This window comes from Helicoverpa armigera, chromosome 26, assembly GCF_030705265.1.
Source record: "Helicoverpa armigera isolate CAAS_96S chromosome 26, ASM3070526v1, whole genome shotgun sequence".
Taxonomy (NCBI): domain Eukaryota; kingdom Metazoa; phylum Arthropoda; class Insecta; order Lepidoptera; family Noctuidae; genus Helicoverpa; species Helicoverpa armigera.
In genome coordinates, this window is record NC_087145.1 from 4,714,131 (window position 1) to 4,721,446 (window position 7,316).

Below are 7,316 nucleotides of genomic sequence, written 5' to 3' on the forward strand. Positions count from 1 at the left end.
TGCTGTTTATTTTCACAAAGAATAAAATAAATACGATTATTGACTCCTACATACTCTCAACTATATCGGTTATCTAGGTAATTCATATAAAATGTGAATGTGGATCGATTCTTGATTAAATGAATATTCGCCTGAAACATCCATAGGATAGGGCTAGAAGAAAATGCCAATTTTTAAACTCAAAAGCATCACCATGATTTCCAAAAATTTTACACCTAAATACAATCCATTATTCCACAAGGAAGTAACATAAAGAGATCGTATGGTCCGCCCGTCCCATGGATCCTATATTATGAGTTTCAGTGAGAACTACACGCCATGGGCGGTGACGAACATTGATTGAACTCCAATCCCTGTTACAGGTACAGGTTGCCATTGAACCTTCTAAGGTCACTGTTAGGGACTTAAGCAGGTCAACCAAAGGTGAATATTGCGCACATTGCAATGATCAGGTGTCCTCAAGGATTCAGACCATCTAAAAGCTTAATTGGTTTCACGACTTACGATACTGTAGAAAAACTATGTATGAACTAACCATTGGGCCACTTATTGACCGAAAAGTCAACAGTGTGCGAAGGCTGTAATGGACCAAATATTCGTTACATATGTTACACAATATTATATATTAAAAACAGAATTCCATATAAATAAGAACAATCCTATCAAAATAAATCAATAATCCGAAATCGAAAAATATCAAATTTCATTCTCGAAACAGATCCGAAATGTGCGCAATCGCATCTATCACAGGATCAGAATGCATGAGTGAGATGGCAACAGTGTGCGAGGGAGATAACCTAGTCACGTTCCATGGTTTACCGCGCGTCGATTTAGAGTTATAGTAATGAATATTATATAAATAAGTTTTGTAGATGCTCACAGGAAAGTGAGGAGCCGTTTGAAATGAAATGACATTTATTTATTTGCCAGAGGTACAATATGATGGTCGATACAATAAAAAAAAATATGGTTTCACTATATTCGACTTATAATTAGTCATGCAAATATTTCAAGTTCTATAATCTTATAGCTAAAAAAGTACCTACAATCATTTTACAATTTCTGAGGGAACAAAACTATTTCTCCTCTAGGTACTCTTTGACTGTATGAAAACATTTATCAATAAGCCAATTTCTGAGGGACCTCTTAAATTTACTCATTGGTAGGTCTTTTATGCGAGATGGTAGCTTATTGTATATTCGAATGCACATTGGGACATTGGGTAACAATTTCTACGGTGCAATTCGGTTCTCATAAATGGTAAATTTAATTTCTTTGGGAATCTACAGTTACATGTTGACGATATATTTATGTTTAATAAACTTGTTAGAGATAATGAAAACAAAGGATTATGTTCATTATCACAATTCATTCAATTAATAGGTATTAAAGTCTGGAATAAATAAAAATTAGACGTTTGCCTATCTCGTATTATCTGCTTAGCGTTTTCAGAATTATGTTGGCTTCCATTGAAGTATTCCACCTGAGTACATCGGCAATGCGACACTCAATCACGATATACCCGGTCAAGGCGCAGAGGCAGGCCAAAACTGCGGTGGTTGAGCGTCGTAAAGAAAGACATGGAAATCTGCGAACTCAAAGAGGAAGATGTCCAGGATAGAGCGAAGTGGAAGAAGAAGACACGGAAAGCAGACCCCGTCACAAGACGGGATAAATGTTAAGAAGAAGAAGAAGTTGGCTTCCATTGAAACCTGATGTAGACACGAGTGTTTATTTTCCTAAAAGTAACCTAACATATCGTTTGACCAAAAACTCCGAAGCTGAAAAATGCACAATTTCCAAAAGGAAAAAACCCGGGTGAAATGTAAAACAACCGGATATAAAGTTTAAACAGCGTCTCTTAAGAAAGTAGCTTAATTACGCGAACGAAGATATCGTAAAAAATCTAGATAACTAAAATTTAAGCGGGTCTTAAAATTCAGGCTGAAACATTTACTTTATAGAAGCTCGTTAAAGCTGGCTTTAAGTATGGCGAAGGTCTGAAATTCCATCTTCTTTTAATATGGACTTGACTATTACATGATGAGTGATAGAATATATGATGGATGCTGAGTAACTTCAAGAATCAAGTCTGAAACAATACTTCTGTAATTCGTACCTAATCAGTAAAAATCGGTCCGTTTGTTAGGCTTTCACAAAACTACTGAACCGAGTAAAATGTTTGGTACACAGATAGTTTAGAGCCTGAGGACATAGGCTACTTTTTATGAGAAATGGTTTTCCAGGTCGTGGGTGAAATCCCGGGAAACAAAAATTACTATACATGTAGTTAGAGTTCCCTAAAAAAAATAAAAATAAGATATGAAGTCATTATTAGAATACGCGAATATGATATTAAGTACATCATTTATATATGCATCTTGCTTAGCTAATTGTCTTGTCTATGAAAATAAATAAGGATAAGCAATATTTTTATAATATTGTTTGTAACAACATTTTGCAGTTTGCGTTGAAAAATGTTATTGGATATTTCATTTTGGCGTTACAAATTGCAGATGATTAGTTAGTAGTTATTTTAGAAAAAGGCAGATAGGGCTCTGTTTTTTTTACGTAGGTATATAATTTTAACTTCCTTGTAAAGCACTGGTACTCAGCTACATCCGGTTAGACTGGAAGCCGACCCCAACATAGTTTGGGAAAAAGGCTCGGAGGATGATGATGATATAATTTTAACTTTGGTCTACTCTAAGTTATGTTTGGCTTTTGTATATGCCTATCTGAACAGATAAAATGTTTAAGATCTTCAAATAACAACTGAAATTACATAATAAGTATGTTCTTATATCATATCATCCAAGCACATAAACTCCCGGTCAAACCAACTATGTATATTTTCGAAACAACGATGAATAAAATTAGAATATTCTAGTAAAATGCTAAACTTGAGTGATATCATGAAATAGCTGGGAAAATTCTCAGTTTACTGAAATCTTGAGATTGACAAAGATTCATGACCTAGAAAGTGTGCTGTTGGCAAAACAGCCAAGAAAAGAGTAATACTGATTTAGTTTTTTACATTTTCTTTAAGTTAGACTTTCATACATAGTGACTTAGTGACCTCATTCTTCTGGGATATAATAAGCTAAAGCAGATTGTGAATACTTAAAAAAAAATTACATACAAAAAGTTACATCATACACTTTTATCATAGCCAACAGCATTTTTTTATTTCACATAAAAAAATGATGATTTAAAAAATCTTAGACTATAAATTAATTTAGGTAGCTAATAAGTCCCCTCAATAATCGAATATAATTAATTGTCATTAAAATTAACGTCTCCAAATCCACAAGTTTATGTGTCCATCAAAAACCATAACTAAGAACCTACTCAATTATTTTAATTCTAAAATCTACTACAAGAATAGAAGCGTCTCCATGGCTCCTATTCCAACGTACGGGAATACATCGCTCCTTCCGCGGAGTTCACCATGCCCATTCACAACGCGACACAACACTACGACACATATCGACTATTTCTTTAAAACCACGCTCATTTTCACGGATACCAAAATTACTAGCAGAGATGTCACAGTGCAAAATCGCCTAAGAAAGTTGCGCAAAATGCGGGTGTTCGGAGGCCGATTAACGTACTAGCGCCGCCCTTGCATGCCTTCTATGGAACCCACCCGTTATTTGCAAAATAAAATCACCAATCAATGCAGACAAATCTTTGACAGGTCGTGATTTGACAAGGAATCCAAACGTTTAGTTAGTTCTAGTGACTGATCACGCCTACTGTACATTGCTTGACCTACAAGAAGGCCCTACCTTCGTTATGGCATCTCCGCTATCTTTCTTTCTCCGTGCTCATTTTACATGTAAATCTGTCTAGAACAAATGAACATTTTGATAACCATTTTAATACTTTATTCAAATAACAATGGCAGCAATTTCATCTTATATTACAAAGAAAGTATTATAATTTATTGTTTGAAAACGAAATTGCGTTCTTTCGTGTAATTGTAACTATATGTTTAATAAAACTTCGTTGAGAATTCATATTATTATGATTATTTGAATTTTGCTATTGTAATGAACTCATATTTAATGGAGAAAATGTATAATTTTCTTCTCTATTGTGTGTGTAATTAAGAAATTAATTTATTACCTTGCGTTACTAAAATCATTAATGTTATGTTTATTCTAAGTTGGTCATAAGTATGAGTATGTGTTTATATGCTTATTATGTAATTCCCATTCATGACAACACTGAACTATTTTGGATAGAATTTTGAGCTCTCCAACTTTGGCAGGAGAAAAAAAGAGTATTAAACGTCTACTGAATCAATGTTCTTTAATTTGCCCTTTGAATTTTAGACTTCTAACAACCGCATAAATACCCTGAGATTTCCCTAGGTATAAATTAAGGTTTCGCCAAAGATATAGGTCTTTATTTAATAGAATTTACCTAGTTTGCAATATTTCTAATTTCATGCTCTGAACTCGGGTCGGTAAGGTTTGGTTTCTCGATAAATTAGGTACCCTGTATGAATCATAGACCGGCAATTTATCGACCAACTTAAAGCGAATTAGTAGGTTCCCACTTTTTTCTGCTGAGGTTATTAGTTTGAATGGATTTGTGGTTGCTTGCTATACCGATATCCTAGCAGCAAGACCGATGAGTAGCCGAAGTTATTCTAATTATTTTTCCTGTATACCTATTATCTATTTACCATATAAAATAAAGTCGTGCTCAAAGAAAGTTACACATTTTTAAAACTCAAGAATGACTCAACCGTTTAAGCTGAAAATTAATGGGGAGATCCATGGAGAGCTTAGACCCGCGAAAAGGCATAGGGTAGTTTTTGTCACCCTCCGGCTAAGCACAACAGTTGAACACAACACAACATTGGAAAGCGGGTAAAATCGCGGGCGGAGGAAAGTAAAAGAAAGAAAATGAATTTAATTGTGCAAAATAGTTTAAATAAAAGGAATATAGTTTATACATAATATTGATACTTTCACAAATGTGCAAACCGTTTTTTCAGGAGCTAACACTACTTACACTATCACGCAAATATGTATATCTTTTTTTTAATATTTCATTCTCTAATCAATTTATTTTATACACTATATCTAAAAGGCGTCAAAAAATTCATCCCCATCGCTGTCAACTGGGAGCGTACCCAAGCTTAGAAGAAGTTAGCAGGTATCACAATCGCATCAAAATGTGTTCAAGAAACTTGGTGAAAGTTGTACATTTTACCGAATATTTTCAATTTCAATTTTTGAAGATTGACAAAAAAGCACAAGCTTTTCATCAAGAATCGAAGTATTTTGCATAGAATTCATTAGTTTAACGTCCATATTATTATACTAGCTTTTGCCCGCGACTTCGTTCGCATGAAATAGTGACTTCCGGCATATTTTTGGTTTGACCAATAGATGGCGCTATATGTCCGGAATATTTTTTATTTTTACATTTTTTTTTAAATAAAAACTATCTTATGTCCTTTCTCAAGTTCCAAACTATGTCTGTACCAAATTTCACACAAATCGGTTCAGTAGTTTAGGCGTGAAGAAAAGACAGACAGACAGACAGAAAGACAGACAGAGTTACTTTCGCATTTATAATATTAGTTTGGATATTACGTCTGTAATTGTTGTTGTGTTAACACTTGCTATATGTTTCGTATCTCTTTTTAATGTATGTGTTTATGATACTAAATAAATAAATAAATATATGTCAGAATAATCTAATTCATCACAGCTACCCGACCATATCAAAATCTATGGACAATATTCCCTTGTTGAATAGCCATCCTTATCGTAAAGCAATATTGTCCGGTAGATAACACAGTGCGGCGCGTTTGATTTGTTGTAGGCAACATTAGCTAAATCTAATGCTGTTTATTGCGAAATAACTTATAGCACAGACATTCTAATTACCTGTGTTCTTGACGCCGAATAATGGCAATAAGTGGTAACATATGTCTTACTTATTTGTACATATTAGTTACTTAGTTTAACGCGCAAAAATGCTTATTGTATTTTATTAAATTGGAAAAGTAAGACTGAAAGTTATTAACACAGATTTTTTTATATTAAATTGAAAATGTGAACGATACAAATTATGAAGTAATTACAACGCTTATTAAAGTACAAAAATTATATAAAATAGCTAATTTTATTGTAACCACTCAATATCAAAAAGGATAATTACTTATTTTGTTTGATATTAAGTATGATGTTCATTGAAAAATTTGCTTGAGCATATTCATCAAAGAAATAAACATTGCCCAAATATCAAGGCGAATTACAGTCACCATATGGGTAATTTATATATGCCGTTTAGTTTCGATTATTTACTTTACAGTAACCATCCGACAGAAATTTCCTTTCACGCATCGCACCAATCCACTACCAATCGACAAATGACTCCCCACCAAATTTAATGTCCACCAATAAGATACTTCATTCTAATTAATAGCAACAACATTAATTTAAGAAAGGCCTACAAAGGCCGACTTACGTGCTCTTTGACTCCTGATTGCAGCAAACCTTATTGTTCCGATAAGACTGGTTTAAGACTAAACACCTCTTTATAGAAGATCACTGTTGTATACTAAACTTTAAACTTATACAAAACAGGCAAAAATATACCTTAAAGTTTTTACAACAAAGTCGTTTTTACAATGGCAGAATTTACTCTGAAAGGTCTTATAACTTTTTGTACATCACAATCGAAATTCAATTCTATGTTTTACAAACTAAGGTTCAAAATTGCAGATTCTAATAGCTCTTCTTCACAGGGTGTTGTAAATACATACAATGTTTCAAGATAGGGCTTTTTGCAAAAGTACGTTAGCCGTTTAGGTAGAATCTGTTTTCTAAACATGCTATATACTAAGTTTAACTGTTAGTTAGTGGTCGTAGTTAACGCTAAAAGGGATCGTAGAATTATTACTGCGTTTCGCACATGACTTTTGTATCGAGATAAGTGTTGAGTGCTTGTGAACGAATATATAAAGTGGGAGGAAGATTTTTGCAGTCATTTTTGTATTGGTAAAGTGTTAAGTGCATTGGTATTTGTGCGTATCTGATTTATAATACTAGTTCTTTAATATATATACGCGGATATTAAAAGAAGGAAACAAATAAGTTACGAAAAATAAAGAAACAAGTGCCCGAAAATTCCAAAAAAATCGCTTTATTACTTATTGGGATTGGGTGCGCAGTTTTCCGTGTTTGACAAAAAAAAATAATCTTTGGGAATTGAACCTACTATAATCAGATTTAATTATTTTTGCCATAATTTTCACTTACTTTAAAGTAAAAAAAATCATTTAAAGC